We start from the raw sequence: 22,479 nt of genomic DNA, 5'->3' as shown, positions 1-22,479 counted from the left end.
ATTTCCAGCTCCTCCTTTAGCGTCCTGGGGTCAGGCTTGCATTAAGAGGGTTTTTGCTAAAATCCAGGGGCCAGCCTGAGTGACCTGCAGAGGAGAGCGAGGTGACCTTTTTTGACAAACAGTTTATTGGAAGAAAAATGCAGCGTCAGTCGACCCAAAACTACTCACAGATTTGACACAAATTGTTTTGACCGTTCGCAAACCTGCTGGAGGGAGAGGTGCTGGTGCGGTCACTGCTCCCCCCAGAAGCTTCGGTTCCGGCACTCACCGGGCCTGGGGGAGACCTAGATTCAAATGCCCCTCTGGAACAGCCCTGAAATGGACTTTTTCAATTCACTAAAAATTCTGATCATTGTCAGATTCGGAACGCCCACTGACCCAAACATTCAGTTACTCACCCAGCTGTGCTGAATCAACGGGCTCCTCATCGCTAGAAAATTAGGTCATGTTTAGAGGACGACCCGGAGGAGTCATGTTAACCAGCACAACCTTGCAGCCAGTGTAGGCAAGGCCAGGTCATGCTAGACGTTATGTTAGCTCTACTCCTCAAGGTCGTATTAACGTGACAATAATTTTCTAGTGAAGGGAAGCCCAATGCGAGCAGCCGTCTGCCACCAGTGTGTCTGTGATAGAAGTTCTCATCTAAAATGTCCTCCTGTTGCCACCACCAGTTCGGCTCCACTAGCAGGGAACTCCACTGTAGACAGGGGTCTGGGCAGCCACTGGCATCTGCACCTCCCAGGGTGGGATTTTCAAAAGCATGTAGGTGATTTAGAAGCACCGGTCCCAGGGACTTCCCTTGAGATATAGCATTATATAGTCCCACCGACATTCCATGGGGTTTGTGCTCCTAAATCTCTTAAACTCCTTTGAGAAATCTCACCCCACGTCATCTAATCCTGCTCATATCAGGTCTCCACAACATGGTGCTTAAAACCCCTCACCTGCAATAGGGAACCCAGTCTTGCTATCCGAGTATAAACAAGGGCACTGGGTGTGCTTCCAGGACAAGCTTGGGCCACACTGGCAGGAGAAGTTGTGGGGGTGTGCACGCACATGTGTTGGTGGCATCTTTTTGTGTTGCTGTCCATGCTACCCCTGTCCTGGCAGCAGACGACAAAAGTCTCCAGGGATGTCAATCCAGCACCTTTCGCCAGCATGAATCCACATGAAAAAGTAAACAAAGTAAATCACATAGGAAGGGCCAAAGTCCCTTAAGCTGAAACCAAATCTGTCCGGGATGGTGACTTAGGGCGAGGAATGATCTATGGATGATGAAAGCAGCCCCTATCGTGTTATATGACACACACATGCCCACATCTGATATAGGCTCTGGGAAAATAGTCATATTAAACAGCAAAAAAGTTTGAATACATCTTGCGTTCGGAGTCTGATGCATTCATTGACCTAATCCCTTGCAAATGTTTGGCAAACATGCACTAAGGAGGTTGTAAATACAATGTAAAATACAACCCTGTATGCCTGTACACTCAGAGGGTCTAATCATGGTTCTGTTGACTTCAAGGGAGCCAGGATATCCTCCATAAGGTTTATGTGGGACTTAAGTGGTACATTAGCCTTCTGTACAGGGATGACTTTCCCCCAGTGACGAAACCAGCAACAGCCATTCCCTCCCCCCAGCAAGCCCAACCACAGATGCTACCAGGAGGGCCAATCCTGGGGATTGTGTGGGTGACAGGAAGGATGCTCTGTGAGGCAGACATAGGGAGGGATAGGCTGTGGAGGTTCAAGCTCACGAGATTTGGACTGCGAAATGAACCAGAAGAGGATGCTTTGATTTGATTCCAAGCTGTGCAGGGCTCCGCTCCCCGACACCTGTATGAACCACATCTTACAGGGTTGGCACAGGGTACTGGCCATTGTCCATCTAAAGGAGAAGAGCAGGAAATGCAGGTAGATAGATAGATATATGGAGCTATTGGCTGATATTTTATTCTGCCCATCACTGTCATGGGCACCAGTCAAAGCTAAAACCACTTCATCCTTCTGCCCTGGATATACAAGTCACGTTAGCAGGAACATCTCGTCACGGCAGACTACATCGAGCCAGCTTTTCAGGAAGATTGCGGATAGGGGTGACATGCCTGCTGTTACTGCTTTGGCAGCAGGAAACAGGGCCACTAGTTACTGCCATTCTCTTATTTTAGAGGAATCAATGCTGGGTCATTTGAAATCAAAGCTAAAAGCATAAGAAATTTAAAGTCGCTGAAATGGAAAAGAAGCAAAACTAAGCATTGAAAAATTCACTGCTAACGAGACCATGATGGGACAGAGTTAAAGCCAAAATTAAATGGGGTTATAATGTCCCAAGCAAAGCCTATACAAGAGAATGTAAATTATCTAGAAAAAATATCTAATCCATGTGCAGAAATATATACACCCTTACTAGACTGGCCTGTGTTAGCTACCCTAGTCCATGTTTTCAAACCTGGCTGCCTACGCCTGCACCCATCTTTGAAAACAGTGGGCAAAGATTTTCAAAATTAAGGACCTAAAGTTGGCCTCCATGGAAGCTTCTGGGTGCGGAGTGTTTTTGAACCTACAGCCAGTAGGACCAGATATTCAAGGGCTCAGTATAGCAGTTAGTGCAAACAGCAGCTGCATGCTGGATGCTAAACTCTTTTGAAAATCTGGCCCCAATTTCCAGTGCTGAACATTTGAAAATCTGGTCCTGAGCAATTTGGAAAGTCCCCAACACTGCAAACACTGACACCCATGGTTCACTTTGCACACAAGAGAGTCCCAGTGACTGTAATGGGACTGTGTGGTTGCACAAAATTTTGCACGCAGGTATCTGCAGGATCAGGGCGTAGATTAGGTACCTAAATATGGATCTGAGGCCCTGACTGTAGGCTTCTGTTCTTTCAAACCTCAGCCTTGGCTGTTGTATATAGTTTGGAAACTGACATTATGCAAATTAGTTTGCTTAAAAAGCTAATCACTTTGAAAGGTCAAAACTCTCATTCATAATCGGACTAAACAAAAAGCTAATTAGAGGCCTTTTGTGTGTGTAAATGAGGAAGGAGAATTCTGTGTACTCTCAGGAGCTTTGATGTTCAGGAGGGCTCTTGGCAGGATTAATTCCATCCTGAGGTATTTACTAGTAAAACACGCTTGCAAAGTGAGTGGAAATAATGACACAGAAATGGCAAGAGTTTTAAATGTGTATTACTGTAGCCATTATGGATTGAAGGATGAATTAGAGAGAGGCCAGAGCCAAAGCTGGACCTTTGGCTGGAAGTATTGAGTATAGAGCATGGGAGTCACCATTATTGATGTTAGAGATAGTTAGACACCTTGCCCATCCTCTCTGGCCCGCACCAGACCGGTCCTGACACTGTACTCTATCTGGCCCCCCATTACCATAGCATCTAAGGTACTTTGCAGCCTTTAATGTATTTAAAGACTCTGAGCACTGACTTGTCATCCCCATTGTACAGGCAGGGAACTGAGGCCCAAAGAGACTAAGTGACGTGCCCAAGGTCACCCAGGAAGTCTGTGGCAGAGCAGGGAATTGAACGTGAGTCTCCTAGGCTAATGCCCTAAGCACTGGACCATCCTTCCTTCCCGTTCCCCGGTGCTTTGACCAGTCCATTTTAAAATGAATCTAGCCATGGGGCTTTTACCACTTCCCTTCTGAGATTATTCCAGACCTTGCCCTTAGGAAAATATTCAGCACATGATTCTCAGAAATGCCCATTCACTGTGGATCTGGCCTTTTAGAGGAGCTTTAGAGGAGCTGTGCTGATAGCGGAAACAGGAAATCCATTCAGTGAAAATATCGTGTGCACACAAAGGCAATGTGCGCAAAATAGCCACGTGGGAGCTCCTCGTCTGTGCAGCCTTCTCATTAGCAGTCCCTGATTTGGGGTGTGTCTTCATTCCTGGCTGACCCAGTGCACCCCCTTGCAGGTGGGCGTGGTATTGTGGGTGAGCCCTTCCTCGATTTTTCCCTCTCCCAGGGTATTAACTGGTCCTGACAGATGCTAAAGAGCACCTCCACCGGCTTTTGGAGGCCCTTATTTATTAACAGAAAAGCTGCCGCAGGACACAAACAAAGCTTTCACCCCAACATTTCAGCTGGTGACCAGGTCATTCTTAATCCATCTGTCCCCCACCTGCGTCCAGTTCTTGCCTCCAGCCAGGCTCTTCTCCGGGGGATCTCTCAGTTCCAGTCTCTGCCCTTGGTGTTAGGCTTCCTGTCTCTGGAGTCAGGAGTCCAGGGAGGTCTGTCCACTGCCGCTCTTCTCCATGGATAGTGGCTGATCCTTGCCAGGTTGGGCTTCCAGATGGCGTCAAGGGCATCCAGGGCTGAGACCAGGCCCTCCTGGATGCCCACTGACTGCAGTCCTGCATCTAGGAAGTTCGCCCTTTCCGCAGCAGCAGTCTGTGGGGTCCCCAGATAATTCTCACTCCAGGCTCTTCATCAGCAACTTCTCCTGGGAGCTGCTCTGAACAGGAGCGTCATGTCTCCCTTGGGGGCTCCCCTCTAACTGAGCTTGGGGAACCTTTATTAAGTCCAGGTGCTCGATTACTAACCAGACACCTGGGGCAGTCAATTACCCCTAGGTGGGGCCTTCATAAGGCAGTCAGGGGCAGACTGGGCACTAACTCCCCATAAAGGGCAGCTGGTCTGTAACTGGATGCCTCAAGTTTGGGTGGCTGAGGAGAGTCAGTGGAAGTCTCTACTGGTTACATCTATGCTGCAGCTGGGAGTGGGCTTCCCAGTGCGGGTAGACAGAAACAGGCTAGCTCTGCTTGAGCTACTGTGCTAAAAATAGCCGGGGAGGTGGGGTAGCACAGGCCAGGGCTCGGACTAGCCATGCAAGTGGAAACACGCCCCAGCACCCTGGGTTCGTATTCAGGAAGATAGGCCAAGCCGCCACCATGCTGGTATTTTTAGCTCACACAGACCTAGCACGTCTGTCTAAGTGGGCTGGGAAGCGCACCTCCAGGTGCAGGATAGACATTGCCCTCAATGCGGTCCCTCACTTTAGGTAACGAAAATCAGTGGTGTGTTGGAAAATGTAGCTGTTCGATCCCAAACCTGTCGAAAGTGACTTCACTTCTGTCTCAGGGTGCTGGGCCCCAGCTTGCAGGATTGGGACCTAGTCAGGCTGTATTTGCATGAAGGCCGAGTCAGACGCGCCCATGGGTTTGGGATAAGGCGAGTCTCAGCCGTCAGAGGAAAGGCTTTTGAAAAGAAAAAGATTAAAAAACATGGGGTCAGGCAGAAGATAAACAGTGCTGCTGTCACTCTCCGAACAGTCCAGCTAACAGCACATGGACTGCTGGGGACAGTACAGGCTGGGACGTAGACCGTTGATCCCCTTGAAATGGGTTTTCACACTGGTGTAGCACCAGCCTTCCAGCTCTCCCCAGCTGTCATGCTGCACTGTCACTCCAGCTGTTACACAGCAATGGATTCCTGTTGCCAAGCTATGGATTTGGTTTTAATAACAGTTAGTGCAAACATTGTAAATTTACTGCTGTTAGAGAGAGTTTTTGAAAACGTCCAACTCTGGCTATAATTTTTCAACCGCACCAGCTGTTTGCGTTCTGTTCATACCTGACACGGTGCTTTGAAATAGCAATCACTGTATTTATAAGAAGGGAAGGACTCATAAATATGTCAGGAGTGGAATATACAACGCCATATTTCACCATTTTCTATTTTAAAATTGTGAGTTATGGCTACAGAAATGTGGACCCATTAAAGGTGATATGATGTATTTTGTGTCTTGTTCAGGAGCCCATCCATCATTGAGACAATAAAGAAAACCGCACTTACTTTTTTCTCCTGTCGTCTGTAATTTATGATGCCCAAAAAGCTGTAACCTTTTGGCAGGCTTTGCAGAAACTGCTGCTCTGTTAGCAACTAAATAACCTTTTATAAGGTTTTAAATGTGTTGCTGCAGTCTCAATGCACTTGCCATATCGATCCAGAATATCCTGCAAAAAAAAAAAGGGGGGGGGGAAGAAACATGATCTATAACAGGATCGATAACGGTATATAGATTGTTGAAAGATGCTGTAATGATTTTTGCCAGCCATCATCTCTGTGTGTTGCTCCCCGCCTTTTAGACTTCAGCCTTTGCTCAAATTAATTAACCTTGCTGAGGCTCTCTGTGCTCCAGAATTAGTACAGCAGAGACAGGGCGCGCTGCAATGGCTCATTTGCAGGATGGAAATGAACCCCAATAAGTAAATAAATAAATAAATAATGAAAGGCAGCAAATAGGGCACTAGTCAGGAGACCTGGGTTCTATGCCAGCTTTGCCACCCACCTGCTGTTTGACCTTGGGCAAGTCACTTCCCCTCTCTGGGCCTCAGTTTCCCCTCTCACACCTTTGTTCGTGTCCTCTATTTAGACTGCTGGTTTTCGGGGGGACGGGACTATCTCTTGCTGTGTGTCTGTACAGCACCCAGCATGGGGGAGCTCAAATCTCATCTGGGATCTCTAGGCCAGTGGTTCTCAACCCAGGGTACATGTACCCCTGGGGTACTCTGAGGTCTTCCAGGGGGTACATCAGCTCATCTAGTTATTTGTCTAATTTTACAACAGGCAACATAAAAAGCACTAGTGAAGTCAGTGCAAACTAAAATTTCACAGACAATGACTGGTTTACACTGCTCTGTACACTATACACTGAAATATGAGTACAATATTTATAGTCCAATTGATTTATTTTATAATGATATGGTAAAAATGAGAAAGTCAGCGATTTTTCAGTAATAGCGTGATGGGACACTGTTGTATTTTTATGTCTGATTTTGTAAGTTTTTAAAAGTGAGGTGAAATCATAGAATCATAGAATATCAGGGTTGGAAGGGACCTCAGGAGGTCATCTAGTCCAACCCCCTGCTCAAAGCAGGACCAATCCCCAATTAAATCATCCCAGCCAGTGCTTTGTCGAGCCTGAACTTAAAAACTTCTAAGGAAGGAGATTCCACCACCTCCCTAGGCAACGCATTCCAGTGTTTCACCACCCTCCTAGTGAAAAAGTTTTTCCTAATATCCAACCTAAACCTCCCCCACTGCAACTTGAGACCATTACTCCTTGTCCTGTCCTCTTCTACCACTGAGAATAGTCTAGAACCATCCTCTCTGGAACCACCTCTCAGGTAGTTGAAAGCAGCTATCAAATCCCCCCTCATTCTTCTCTTCTGCAGACTAAACAATCCCAGTTCCGTCAGCCTCTCCTCATAAGTCATGTGTTCTAGACCCCTAATCATTTTTGTTGCCCTTCGCTGGACTCTCTCCAATTTATCCACATCCTTCTTGTAGTGTGGGGCCCAAAACTGGACACAGTACTCCAGATGAGGCCTCACCAATGTCGAATTGAGGGGGAAGATCACGTCCCTCGATCTGCTCACTATGCCCCTACTTATACATCCCAAAATGCCATTGGCCTTCCTGGCAACAAGGGCACACTGCTGACTCATATCCAGCTTCTCGTCCACTGTCACCCCTAGGTCCTTTTCCGCAGAACTGCTGCCTCGCCATTCGGTCCCTAGTCTGTAGCTGTGCATTGGGTTCTTCCGTCCTAAGTGCAGGACCCTGCACTTATCCTTATTGAACCTCATCAGATTTCTTTTGGCCCAATCCTCCAATTTGTCTAGGTCCCTCTGTATCCTATCCCTGCCCTCCAGCGTATCTACCACTCCTTCCAGTTTAGTATCATCCGCAAATTTGCTGAGAGTGCAATCCACACCATCCTCCAGATCATTTATGAAGATATTGAACAAAACCGGCCCCAGGACCGACCCCTGGGGCACTCCACTTGACACCGGCTGCCAACTAGACATGGAGCCATTGATCATTACCCATTGAGCCCGACAATCTAGCCAACTTTCTACCCACCTTATAGTACATTCATCCAGCCCATACTTCCTTAACTTGCTGACAAGAATACTGACAAGAAATTTGGGGGTACACAAGACAAATCAGATTCTTGAAAGGGGTACAGTAGCCTGGAAAGATTGAGAGCCACTGCTCTAGGCATTACCATAATACTACTAATAATTTTACACCTAGGGAACAACAGTTTTATATCCCCAAGAAGTTTGCCCAAGATAGTGACTTAGGACCAGTTCAGCCGTGGTACTCAGAGGTGCCACTTCCATTTGCACCATCTCTCTTATGGCCCGAGTCCTGCCTCCACTGAAGTCTATCTAGGTACTTGTATGGCCCCTATCATCACAACCTCTCCCAAATATGTAAAAACTGACCACCCAGATCCTCAGCTGCGGCCTAGGAGCATCCGGTGGTTCTAAGTTACCTTTGCACTCCACTAATCCTGGGTCGCTTGTGAATCAGGCTGGGTCTCTAATGTGAGTTACAGCCGTGGCCGTTCTAACTTGCAATGGCATTGCAAGGTGCAGAGGAGCCCTGAGCATCCCCTCTTTTCCCCAGCCATGCCTCTACTCTGGCAGGAAAGGTGGGTGGGTGCAATAGATGCTGCTGGCCAGGGATGATTCCCCACCCCACCCCAGGGCCTGCCCTGCCAGCTTTAGAGAGGTTTTGCATTGGCAGTAGGCTGCAAAGCAGAATCCAGCCCAGAAAGTCAAGGGTGAAACTCCCGTTGAATTTAACGGGGCAGGATTAGTCCCTTTGATTGCAGAAGCCCAACTCCTTGACAAAAAGGGAGGGCTTGTGAATAAGGCATTGCCATAGAACTTCGGAGACCTAGGTTCAGTTCTTGACTCTGGCACAGACTGGCTGGGTGACCTTGAGCATATCACTTCATCTCCTCTGCAACAGCTTCCTATGTGTAGAATGGGGATAATAATACTCCCCATGGCTACGTAAACGGTCAGCTCTCTGGGGCAGGGTCTGTCTCCTACTGTTTCTTTGTACAGCACCTAGTACAATGGGCCTGATCTCAGTTGAGGCCTTTAGGTTCTACTAATACACAAATAATACATAACAATGGGCATGGGACAAAATCAAGCAGCACAAAATGAACACCTGGCAGAAATCGCTTAGAGTGAAGTGGGATCAATTATGTTAAGCTACAGCATATTTTTCCAGACTCTGATTTCTCTAGAAGAAAGTGCTGAGCACCCACACTTTGAAAATCAGGCTATTTAAGGTGTCTCATGTTGGGCACCCAAAATCACAAGCCTCTTCTGAAAATCTTGGCCTGGTGGAATTCTGCTGCTAAGCTAGGTCCACTCACAGACCCACTAGTTTGTAGACATAACAGATCCACTTTCCCGGGTTTAATTATTAACACTAGACACTTACAGGTTTTCAAAGTGCTTAGTGGAAAGCAATTATAAGGCAGAAGTCTCCTGGTTCGCAGAGCTAGTCAATCAAATATAAAAGAGAATACAAAATGAACTGAGGAAGCATGTAGCCATGTATTGACAGTAGACTGCTCCCATAAAGCATAACTCCGGTTACTGTCCCTTTGTGAATTGGTCTCTTTGTCATTTATGTTCTCCCCCCGCAGCAGCCACCAAATCATTATTAACATTATAAATAAAATGAGAGGGCAAGTTATTAAATCTAAAATATGTGGAGTTCTCCTAGAACTCACTGAGTAGTTCATAAATATGATGGCTTAATTTCATCTGTAATCCAAATGGCTGATGAAGCATTACACAGCTCTCTGTTAATTGAAGTTGTTAACAAAGCTGAAGAGAGAGATTATTATGTATAGACTTATCCTTCAGGGGTATCATCATAACAGATCATAAATGGAAATGAATTCATTGCCTTCACGTGCCACTGCAGGATCCCTGAACACAGTTTTATCTCAGATGGATGGACACAGACACCCAGCAAGTTTGGGGGATATTGCGCTGCTGAAAACGTCGTCTTTTGGATGGAATATAAAACAAAGGATTTGGACACTTGTGGTCGTTAAAGTTTGTAAAGAACAAGGTTGCCAGCCCCATGTCCTGACCAACTTCCATTCTCCCTGCTAATCTTAGGCCAGAAGTTTCAGCTGAATAAGGTATTCTCCTTCATTGACTATCCTAAACCCCTGTGAGCCATCAAACAGCTGCCTCATTCCACCCCACACATAGCTGCATTGCAGGCTGATCCTGTGTAGAGTTGGTCTATCAGACTGTGATGTTTGAAAAGCTCTTTGAGACCCTTCAGGATGAAAGACTCTATAGAAATGCAAGATCATTGTCATTATAAGGAGTGTACAATACAGGAGTAAAGATGGAAAAGCCATTCCAACAGCCCATATACCCTGACAGAACTGACCAAATGCAATAGACTCCTCTGAGTTCAAACTGGTTAATCTACTCCAGAGCATCAGCCAAGTTTCTTTGCTCGTTACATACAAACAAAAAACTAGCACATTTTTCTGATTCATAGACAAATGGTCATTATTATCCCCATCTTAAGGGTCTATATTTTCAGCATGTTGCTTACAGTAATAATTGTTTCACTTCTGCAATAAGTGCTTGTTAGTGATGGGCTATTTGTTTTACGGACAAGAGGCTGCATGCTGTAACTGAGGATTAGAAGTTTATTGGTACAACTGTACCTCTTCCAAACGCTTTTGAATCTTTGTTTCTTAAACTCGGATTCCTTTGGGCACCAGGAGATATTCCAGACACCGAGTGCATGCACATGCCATCAGAAAGTAAACTAGCTAATCTAATTACGCCCATCTCCATAGGATCTATAGCGTCTGTTTCTATAGACATACATGTTCTAACCACCTAATGGAATATTTTAAGCCTTATTTGATGTGTTGCATTTATATAGCTATCATGGATTCATATAGCTATATTTGTGTAACAGAGAAAGGATGGTCTTATAGTTAAAGGACTGGATTGAGAATCAGAAAATCTGCATTTCCGTTCCTGGCTCTGCCACCGATTTCCTGTATGACCTTTGGACAGTTAATTATTCTGTGCCTCAGTTCCTCATCTGCATAATAATGAATAATGTCTCAGAGCAGGAACTGCCTCTTGCTCCGTGTACATACAACACATAGAACAATGAGGCCCCAACTGGGTTGATTGCCCACCCTCCTCCACCCCACATATACAACCTGAAAACACCGCACTGTCCTGTCACAGGGTCTCTAGAAGGTCCTGTCAGGGTGATACTAATAAAGAAATAATATTGCATCGCAGCCAAATGTGGGGTGCAAAATCATGTACAGATCCAGCCCATCAAATTTGCTCACTGATCAGAGGATCCGCGCCGCCCCTTCCCTCCCCAGCAAATGTGCAGGACTGGCCCTTGTCCCCATTAGTACTGCCTCAACCCTAAGGTTTCCTACGGAGCGCAGCAGCCTCTCTGTTATTACTGCTGCTACTGGTCTGCCGTTGTATTTGCAGCCCTGCAGTATGTATTTCTAAGCTGTGCCTATTCCAGGTGGCGTTATGAAAACACACAATGCTGTTTCCTTCTCCTGGATCCCATCGGGTTTTTCCATCCAGCACGTTATCCAAGAAATTCTCCTCTATACCTCTGAGGACTTACCACGCTTATCTGGAATGTGTTACTTGCACACAGCAAATGCAAATTAACATTGTCTTCACATTTCACTGGGGCAGTAAAGGGGAATGTTGACATCAGCCTGAAAGTAGAATTAGCTTTTGCATTATGTGGCGCGAGACAGAGGTGTTGAAACCTGCATGTGAGACTTTCCAAGTTCAGTAAAGAACTGTTCTGGCAGCACTGCAAAAACATTGTACGGCTTCCAACAGCCAGAGGTAAGCTGAGCGCTCTCTCTGTTAGAGGCTGTATTATTGCTTTTGCTGGCCTTTCAAAACCCTGCCATTTTGTCTAGTTACTTCTAATGTGCTGCTGGTTTATTGCAAGCTCATCTCATTAAGAAGAACAGAGTTGCAATGCTATCAGGCTCTGCTACTCTCTGATAAAGAGCTGCTTTAGTTCCTAGCCACATTAGCCCCCAATTACAATCTCTCTCTAACCACATTACTTTTATAACATCCATAGGAACACTTTGAACTAGACTAGACGTGGACTGTAGGGACTACTCTGTAATGCCTGGGAGTCAGGCGGGTTGCAGGGCCGTCGTACCCAGTGGTCAGAGTTCATGCAAGGGGTCTGATCGCCAGAAGATCCAATCCAAGGGGAAGGTGCAGCTGGCAGGGTCAGGGGGTCCACGCAGCAACTAGTAGGCAATGGCTTGTTGCTCAGACAAGGGCAGAAGATAAGCAGGAAGTTTTATGTCGAGTCACCAGCCAATCAAGGCCAAGACCATGTGGCCAATCAGGAAGCGGGTCACGGAACCCCGGAAGCTGGACCACCCTCGTCTGTGTTGATTTGGCACGGTGGCTAAGCCTGCTTTCTGAAAGTGCAGCAGGCCTGGATTTGAGACCAGGGTCCTGACGCAATCCTGCACTGGCGGAAGTGGGACATACTCGATCTCTCCCAGCTATAACTTCTGTGAGTCTGTGTTAACACCTGGCACACAAAGGTGATGTTTAAGCTACTGGCATCTACTTACATTGGGGCACAAAGACTCCATAGTCAGATACAAGACTATGAGCTTTTCCCATGGGCATTCATGCACCAGCATCTAACCTCCAAGATACTGTGCCCAGCCCTGGCAGGGATGGTCTCTTTGGCTGTTCCACAGTCCTGCAGGAGATGTCCTTGGGACCCCACCGTGATGTAAAGATGCTGGAATGCTCACTCTATCTCACTGATTCACTAATTCTGAAGGGTATTTTCTTATCCCCGGGAGATCAACACTAGCATTTGTGTAACAAAGTGTCTGGTGATTTGGGGCACCCAAAATGAAGCAACTTAAAGGGGACTGATTTGCAGACAGTGCTGAGCACTGACCCTCTGAAAAGCAAACTTCTTTAAGGTGTCCCAGATTGGGGACCCAAAAATTCAAATCACTATAGAAAATTTTGGGTGGGTAGAAGTCAAATACTTCATGCTTTGTCAAGAGCAGCTGTTGCAATGAGTGCTAGGCTCTGGCCCTGCCCTTTCGATGTACCGAGAACTTTCATAGTGATGGTGGAATGGACATGTATCTGAAGCCATGGTAGGTCAGGGTTTGACCCCGAGCTTGTGAACGGTGTTGGGCAGCACTGTCACTGGGCTATTTTCCCACAAAAGTAGGTCAGTTTCAGTTTTCTATCTGCTGTTTCGGAGCCGTCAGATGTGTTGCGGGTTTGACGTTTGGCTTTTTCACTAATTACATTGAGAACCACTTTACCAGACACGCTGAGAAGGCAGGGGCTAAAGGGAGCAGAGCTGAAACCACGAGGGGAAGGCAAGAGCAAGACACTTACAGGGGACAGGCTTGTAAGGTTAAGTAGCTTTCCTTGCCTGGCAATTATATTCCGTCCTTCTCTTGAGGCAGAGTTTTGAGAAGAAGGGTAAATTAGGCTGCGTGATTCGAATTAACCCTTCATCTGCCTTTGCCTCACAGATAGCCTTCAGCACCTGCAAGACGAGAGGCTGTTTGGGGATCCCACGTAATCCAATCCTTACCTCTAGGGAGGCTTCCCACTGTCTGGTTCCACCTTGCCCAGAAGCAGGCAGCAACTTATCACTCTGTCCTCCTACACAGGGTCCTGATCTTTCCTATAAGTCTACGGCCATACCTCCTACTTCATGGGGGGACCTGACAAGGAACAGGGCGAAAGCTGATGGAAGAGGAGCAGCAGTCAGGGATGCAAAGAATAGAAAAAAATTGGGGTATGTGCCCAGTGGGGGCAAAATCCTCACTTATCTCCTTGCTTGTCAGAAATTATGCTTGCTGCAGTATTGTTATGGTAGGAGTCACCAGGTGGCACTGTTACATATAGTCTTACAAGTTCTTCTTAGCATGCAAGCACTGTCCAGTCTTTGAAGAAAGGCTGTATTGTTATTAGTTTTGTTTTTACAGCATCAATTGGAAGGTGCCGTTGCAAACAGCAGGAGAGTTTGCTCTCTGCCTTAGTTCTCCAACTGTTCAGTTCGTGGGGCAGAGTTGCTTCCTGGGTGCCAGGCATTGGTGTTTTGCCTGAAATTCCTAAGAGAGGGGATTGCCTGGGTGTCATTTGTGACCACATCTGTTCCAGGACTGGTGTATATAGTGTAAATAAACAAATTACACTAAGAAAGAACAGAATTATCAGACACACAGATAAACATGATAAGTTGGGGAAGAGTCAACACAGCTTTTGTAAGATGGAAATCATGCCTCACCAATCTACTTGAATTCTGTGAGGATGTCAACAAGCAAGTGGACAATGGTGATCCAGTGGATATACTGTTCTTGGGTTTTCAGAAAGCCTTTGACAATGTCCCCCACCAAACACTCTTGAGCCAAGTAGGCAGTCATGGGATAAGAGGAAAACCCTCTCATGGATGAAGACAAGGTTAAAAGATAGGAAATAAAGGATAGGAATAAATTATCAGTTTTCACGATGGAGAGAAGTAAATAGTGGGGTCCCCCAAAGATCTGTCCTGGCATCTGTGCTGTTCAACATATTCCTATATGATCTGGAAAAGGGGGTGAACAGTGAAAAATGTTCAGACAATACAAAACCACTCAAAGTATTTAAGTCCAAAGCTGACTGCAAAGAGTTACCAAGGGATCTCACAAAACTGGATAACTGGACAACAACATGGCAGATGAAATTCAATGTTGATAAGTAATGCACACTGGAAAACAATCTCACCTGTACAAACGAAGTGATGGGGTCTAAATTAGCGGTTGCCACTCAAGAAAGAGACCTTGGAGTCATTGTGGAGAGTTCTCTGAAAACATCCACTCCATGTGCAGCGGCCGTCAAAAAAGCAAACAGAATGTTAGGAATCTTTAAGAAAGGGATAGCAAAACAGGAAATATCATAATGTCACTATATAAATCCATGGTACGCCCACACCTTGAATACTGCACGCAGTGCTGGTCATCCCATCTCAAAAAAGATATATTAGAATTGGAAAAAGTACAGAGAAGGGCAACAAAAATACAGGGGATGGAACAGCTTCCATAAGAGGAGACACTAAAAAGACCGGGACTGTTCAGCTCAGAATAGGGATGGCGAAGGGGGATATGATAGAGGTTCAGGAGAATGCGAGTAGGGAAGTGTTATTTACCCCTTCCCATAACATAAGAACTAGGGGGTCAACCGACTAAATTAATAGGCAGCAGGTTTAAAACAGCACACAGTCAACCTATGGCACCCATAGCCAGGGGATCTTGTGAAGGCCAAAAGTATAAGTTGGTTCAAAAAAAAATTAGATAAATTCATGGAGGATAGGTCCATCAATGGCTTTTAGCCAAAATGGTCAGGGATGCAACCCCATGCTCTGGGTGTCCCTAAATCTCCAACTGCCAGATGCTGGGAGTGGATGGATCACTCAATAATTGCCCTGTGCTATTTATTTCCTCTGAAGCATCTGGCCACTGTCAGGATACTAGGCTAATGGATCCTTGGTCAGAGCCAGTAGGGCCATTTTTATGTTCTTACGGAAATTCCCAGATTCCATATCACTGATTTCTCCTCCACCAGAAAACCAAACTGTAAGGCCACCCCAACTTCTGCTACTGACCAGCTCAGGGGTGAGATTATTAGTGTAAAGGAGAAAGCCTCCTGGTGTGGCCTGGTGATTCATGTTCCAATCTGCCAGGAAGCCATGTTGTTGAATGTTTCGAGCTGGGGAAGCAGGATTCCTGGGTTCTATTCCCAGATCTGGTACTGACTCACTGTGTCACTTTGGGCAAAGCACTTGCCCTCCTTGTGCCTCAGTCTCCCCTTTAGTAAAATGGGGATAATACAGTCACACAACTCTGCCTCACAGCTGGGTTCATTTGGCTTCCCAGGTCGCAGGAGAGGGATGATGCTGCTGCAGATGAAGGCGCATACCCAGAGCATTCATCCAGGATGAATTGGGAGTAGTCTTCACACTTTCTGAAGGGAGGCCACATCCAATCTGCTCTAGCCAGAAAGCAGGCATCCATCGTAACAACTGGGGCTGAGAGGTTTGTAAATGGGGAAGGAGGGAAACCCGGTGATGCCAGAAGCAGGTGAACGAAATGAAGGAGCATTATGTATAATATTAAATGTAATGCTATTCCATTTTCCATCTCAGTTATTGTATTAACTGAGAACTTATGCTTGCACTTAGAAGATTCTGTCACATTTTATGAATGCGATGATCTCAAAGTAATTGGTGCTAGAAATATGTCATATTAAATTACAGATACCAATAAACCTTATTGAAACTCATACATGGTAGATAAAGGATATGGGCCAGATTCTCCATTGCCCCACTCCCTACGGAGGTATTTCCATCTGTGCAGAATGGGCATCAAATCAGAGGAAGCATTTCAAAATCTCTGAGCACCGGGGTAAATATTCACACAACTGGTTGTCAGGGTTTAAGGTTCCTTTGCTTTGGTACTTGCTTCTTACCTTGAGCCACCAGAATGTGTGCGTGGTGACCTTCAGGGCCCCATGTGGACCCATACCACTTTTGCTTTGCACCTTGAATCATCATTTACACAGTATAAATTGGGTGTAAAATGCTGTACCGTTCAGATTTGGTAGGTCTTTGCATTCCTTTGCACGATAACCCAAGGTGCAGGTCAGTGGTGATTTGGACCATTTGGCCAACATTTTCACAAGTGCTCAGCAACCCACACGTGGGGCCAGATTTCAGAAGAGCTCAGTTCCCATTTAGGCACTTAAATAAGTGGCCCGTTTTCCAGAGATGCTCAGCACTTCTGGTGTGTGTTGCATGACAGTCCGGCCCTACAAATCCAGTCCTTTCTCCCAGGCTTTTCCTGGTTGGGTGGGGCTGAGTAGGATTACTGGGGTTCTGGGGTGGAGATTTTGGAAGGAATTTGTGCTATGGAGACTTGCCCTGGGACTGATTTCAATTATACCCTTGGTGTTTATTGAAGGCATTAGTTAATTATTCTCTCACTATTTCCTTGTGCTCCCTCATCTAGCTCCATCTGTCTCTTGATTGTAATCTCTTTGGGGTAGGGACTGTCTTTTTGTTCTGTGTTTGTACACCTAGCACAATGGGATGCTGGTTAATAACTGGGGCTGCTGGACGCGACCACAATATCTATAATAAATAGTAATAATTAATAATAACTCCCTTGTGCTCAGAGAGCTGGGGGTGTCAGATGGCTGTGGGAGTGGCCAGTCTCCTGACTCAGAAGGCTTTTCACAGGAATCCCTTTGCAAACGTTCCTGTTGCTCTGTGGATTAGGTTTTTAAAACTTTTGTAAATGCTGGAAGAACTTGAGAGGGGCAGTAATAAACCAGAGTAAATAACAGATAGCTGTAAATACCCACACACCTGAACAGGACTGAACACTCTGCTACAGGAAAGTATAAATCAATTCATTTGATAATCTCCACCCCCAAAGCAAACAGAGACATCTCCCAGGTGCTTTGGTTATCCCTTGGCTGGAATGTCGGTCACCTGCCAAACAAGCTTTTGCTCACAGACTGCACCTTTCCTCTGCTGGGAAGTTTATATAGGTTCTAATCAACATGAAAAGACATCCTTGCAACTTTAAACGCTCTTATCGCTTGCCATACTTTACCCAGTGGCTGGTATCATGATTTGAGACCACTATTCTCATCATTCTAGAGTAGGAGGACTTGTGGCACCTTAGAGACTAACCAATTTATTTGAGCATGAGCTTTCGTGCATCCGATGAAGTGAGCTGTCGCTCACGAAAACTTATGCTCAGATAAATTGGTTAGTCTCTAAGGTGCCACAAGTCCTCCTTTTCTTTTTGCGAATACAGACTAACACGGCTGTTACTCTGAAACCTGTCATTCTAGAGTAGGTTGTTTTATCGACTTCGCCAAACAACACAGAACAAAGTTTGGAGTGTATCACAACGCATACACTCTGTCCTGTCTGGAGCGGGACATAGACACAGTGTTACTCATTCCCATAATCCAGACAGAGCCCGCAGAGGCCTTTGCAGAGGGCTGGCAGCTATCCGCTCGGAGAGTGTTGCTTGATGGTGTGGCAGAGTGGAGTGGTAGCCTCCAGGAAAGTGACAGGCCTGGCTGAAGTGGGACAGGTGTTCTGAAGGGGAATGCTGGCGGCAGGGGAGATATTTTTTATCAGCATCAAGATTTCATTTCTCCATATCAGAAGCGGAATGATGCGGGTCTGGGCCATATTCTGTGTCACTTCCACCAGCGTGAATCCAAAAGACCTGCTGTACCGTGCACGCTCATTTGCGCCAGTGCAAAGGGGGTGTTAAACACCAACATTCTGATCTGGTAGCATTTCACACCCATTTGCCCTGGCATCATGGATTCGGCCTGCGTTGAGCTCAGTGGGCTTACTCTGCATTTGTGCCAGCGGAAGAGAGAGCTGAGTTTGGGCAGCTGCTGTTTCCTGAGGAATGCCGGAATCCTTTTCTTTATTCCATTCCTGAGTCACATACCGAGGTCTTGTCTAGATTACAAGTTACACCAGTTTCACTAATGGAATGTTTTGTTATTGATTTTAGGTAAATCTGTATGTACACTTAAATCAGTTTAAATCTGGTGTATTTTAGGTTTAAACTAATCTCATCAGGGCCCACACAGACAGCTTCACCAGTTTAACCAAGGGCTTCTCTACACATGGAATTATTCCATAATAGTTATGTGAAAATGGATTAAACTAAACCAGATCAAAGCACTTTTAATCCAGAATGAGAGATTCCACACACAGTTATTCTGGAATAGCTATTGCACCTTAAATTCACCTTAATCTGAATTAGCTTTCTAGTGTAGACAAGCACATAATCAATAAAAAGCCACCATTAGTGAAAACAGTGCAATTTATAACCTAGACAGAGCCCTATTCTCTCATCTCCTCTCCCTGTCACTCATCAGACAAGACAAAGCTCACGCTGCCCTCTGCACTGCAGAGTTCTTGATACCATTCGCTTTGGGTTGCTTTAGGGCAAATGTTACATTGTCCTTGTTAAGAAAGTCAATTCTTATTAAATAGGACATCTTATCAATTTTAAGCTGCCAGCTCCTGATCACTGCATGACTCTCACGGTCTTCTTAGCATTGTTCCTGGGATGAAGGTGAGCAGGATTGGGCCCTGTGTTAATAATAATAGTCAGCACTTTATCATGCTTTAAAACATTCAGAACTCTCTACAAGCATTATATCATTAATCCTCCAAGCAGCCCTGCGGGGTCGGTAAGAACTAATTATTATCACCATTTTACAAATGGGGAAATCAAGGCAAAGAGGTTAGCATGTGTCTAGCTAAAGGGGACACGGCATGTCAGGGCAACACTGGGCGTAGACCTGAGGAATTCCTGGCTCATTGTGGAAGGCTGCGTTGCTGGTTGGGAAATGGGTGGAAGGGAAGAGGGAAATTACAAAAATGTTCTCCTCAAAAAAAAAAAAAAAAATCTGCAAAAATGTTGACAAAATTCCATTGCCATTTTTCATTGAAATGTAAGTTTCTAAACCTCCCTCTGCTCACATTAAGTTGTGCTGAATATAAACAGTGAGGCTCGATCCTCAGCTGGCATAGCTCCATTGACTGCGCCAGAGCTAGGCCGATTTCCACGGGCTCAGCACCTATCCAGTGAGTCACGGACCCGGTCCTGCATGGCTAACACTCCCACCAAGGACCAGCCTGGCATGAAAAAGAAACACCTCGAATAGTGTGTGACTCTTGGGCATTGATTATAAAGACCTTTCAAAGAGTGGCTCTGCTTGCTGTGCTCTCTCCTCCGCCACTCCCACCTCGGTGTTTTGCCAGCTCTCCCAGCTGCCTGGCAATGCAGCACGCCCTGCTCCCTGCGCCCTGGTGGCGAGGGGGAATAATTGGGCGCAGCAGCACATGTCGTATGGCTGCTTTAATCCTGATCCAGGTGGCTGCAATCCAGTGCATGATTTACATTGCCCTGACCCTGAGCTGTCAAGAAGGAACAGCCAGATTAATGGGGTGGGCGGGTGAGTGTAATAATCGTTTGTTTGATGTGACAAGCCTGATAGGCGTTGATTTACTTACAGACTGATAGGCTTTTAATTGAGCACCTCCATCCCAGTCACATCAAAGGCAGAGAAGTTGACAAGAGGCCCCCTTTTACGGAAAGCTCTCAATGACTGACAGATCCTGTATGCTAATTATTCGGGGGTTCTCAGGATTGGCCAAGCCATATTCAGAAAAAGCCCCTTTTCTTGCGGAGGGTGTGTCCCTCCCCCACATTATCCAGTGCCCTCTAGCAAAGTAACACATTCTCTCTGTAACTCAGCAATAGCCTTTTGTCAGCTTTCCAAGAGGCCTTTTTAAAGCCCCAGTGTCTCTTTCCTGCTGCTAGGAGAGCAAGAGGGATGTGTGGACAGGGAGTGGCATGAGATGATCAGAGGCCATGCTATGCTGTAAACCCATGGGTGGTGAGTTTATTTTGACACAAGCGGGAGTGGCAGCTGCCACTTGTTTGCAACTAAAATAATACCCACAAGAGTTCTGATGGCGGACAAGAGGCCAGTCGGAAGTTTTACCCATGAGCTATGTATAAGCTCTGAGTATTGGCTGTCACTTTGGGTTTAAAAGTAAAGGGCCGAAGCACCCGCCACTTCCACTAGAGACCAGGGAACTCTCACCACCAACAGTCAGGTCCTTGTGTCTTGGCATTTGCTGTCTCCAACAGCTCTTTGATTTTGTTTTTAAAAGAGGATTCAATTTTGTACTATTTGGTGGTCACTTAATTCTTCATTTCATACGATGGGGCAATGTTTTCTTTCGGTACAGGTAGGCCTTATCTGCACTGGAAAGGGTTTGCTAGTCTAGCTATGCCAGCAAACCCCCCTGGTGGAGATGCATCTGAAAGAACTTGTTTCCCAGTATAGTTTATACCAGTTCCCCAAATAGAGTTAGTTATACCAACAAATGGATTTGTGCGTATGTCGTCGTTGAGCCTACACTAGGGCTTTTAAGGGCAGAGCTGTCGGTCGGGATGGGAACAAATCACACCTCTGACTGACAGCGATGGTGCTTTGCCTGGGTTGGGATTGCCGGTTTGGGTTTATTATGAGCCCTGTTTTGCTATCCTTATGCAGCCAGAGTAGTCCCATTGAAGACTCTTCTCAAGCTCAGTACGAGTTGCACAGAATGTAAATATGTGTTTTCCTTATGCCCGTCAGACAATTTCACTGTAGCTCTGGAGATATTTAATCCAAGATCACACCAGAGCCCTGCAGCCAAATCAGAGGCCTAGGTCTGTTCTGAGAGAAGTTTGTATCCTTTAGCATGAGGGGTCATCTTTGTGTTTAGAACCAGAGTTCATGCAGTAGGACACAGTAGGTACCTGAAGAGTGTATACTAGCCAGTATTGCCAATCCCAAACATTCAAAAATCGTGAGATTGGCTTAAAAAACTCATGAGAGTGTACTTTTTATTTGCCTTCCTGTCTTTGAGCCTTTAGGGGGGGTCACATTTTCAAGCTTTTCTTCAGAACCATGAAGGCTAGATTCTTTCTCTTTTTAAACAACAATGCAAGCCGAGATTCCCATGTAGTATCATGATTCCATGAGCTGGAGCTTTAAAAAAATGCCAGATATCATGAGACCCACGAGAGTTGGCAGTGTTTGTGAGATCACTGTGAATATTTCAACTCAGCCCACGGAGGGACTTTAAAAATGTCCCATAGAAATACTGTGTAAAATGCAATTAGCCAAGAACTTCTAGCCCTCAGTAATATGACCCTCTTCCTCCGCCGCCCACCAAATTGAGCCAGATGCTTGGGCCTTTGTCATCCTTCACTGATGTATTAAATATTTGACACAAACCCAGTTGCCCCCTAAACACGGCTAAGCTTGTGGTTGCATCTGTATTAGATCATGAACAAAAGATGGTTTAGAGGATGTGAAACTGGGGAAGCAGGAGCCAATATGCAGTTGTTTTATAGCTGATTTGTTATGTATCAGTTACTTTAATCTGTTTTATCTGGTGTATAGTCTCTGTTGGGATTTGGTTACTCCACTGAAAAATAAATATTGTGAATTAGCTAGAGATAGGCAAAGACAAAGAAAGTAATACTGTATCTGAGATGAGAAAAGTGTATGAGTGTGGTGTGTGTATACTTTGTGTGTTCATCTGCAGTGTGTCTAGTGTACACTTTCGTAAAATATTGAATGTGGGCTAAAAAAACCAGATACTTTATGTGAGACTTAAGGGAGATTATACTCTTACTGGGAAATTTAAGAAACTAGATATAAATCATCTACAGTACAGTATATGCCTGAGTCTTTGGGGTAGGATTAGCTATGTATATTTATGCTTTAAAGTCTGATGTGTTTTTCAGCATCTAAGTATAAATTATTTTTACTGTATCAATGATTAAACATTTTTCTTTGAGATCACAGAGTCCAAAAAAACAAATGTTTCTGAAAAGGCATTCAAAAAAAAACAACTGAGAGCCTCTTTTGTCATTGGCAACCGATAAAAATGCCTATTGTTATGAAGGGCTCATAAATAATCTGATTTTGGCACGCGTTCCTACC

The 22,479-nt window shown here is 45.5% G+C and overlaps 1 long non-coding RNA gene across 1 annotated transcript in view; it reads right to left on the bottom strand.

Annotated features, from left to right (window-relative positions):
• Positions 1 to 3,171: 3,171 nt before the first annotated feature.
• The window catches only part of LOC140903600 (uncharacterized), a 31,999-nt gene continuing 12,691 nt past the window's right edge, over positions 3,172 to 22,479 (bottom strand). Inside the window, exons 2-4 of the long non-coding RNA XR_012156302.2 lie at positions 14,653 to 14,744; positions 5,813 to 5,973; positions 3,172 to 5,214 (exon numbers count right to left, since the gene is read on the bottom strand). This is a non-coding gene — a long non-coding RNA (uncharacterized LOC140903600). The remainder of the gene's footprint in view (positions 5,215 to 5,812; positions 5,974 to 14,652; positions 14,745 to 22,479) is intronic.

Source organism: Lepidochelys kempii, chromosome 26 (genome assembly GCF_965140285.1).
Source record: "Lepidochelys kempii isolate rLepKem1 chromosome 26, rLepKem1.hap1, whole genome shotgun sequence".
In the NCBI taxonomy this organism is placed as follows: domain Eukaryota; kingdom Metazoa; phylum Chordata; order Testudines; family Cheloniidae; genus Lepidochelys; species Lepidochelys kempii.
The sequence above is the reverse complement of the archived record's forward strand: the minus strand, read 5'-3'. Positions and strand labels throughout refer to the sequence as shown.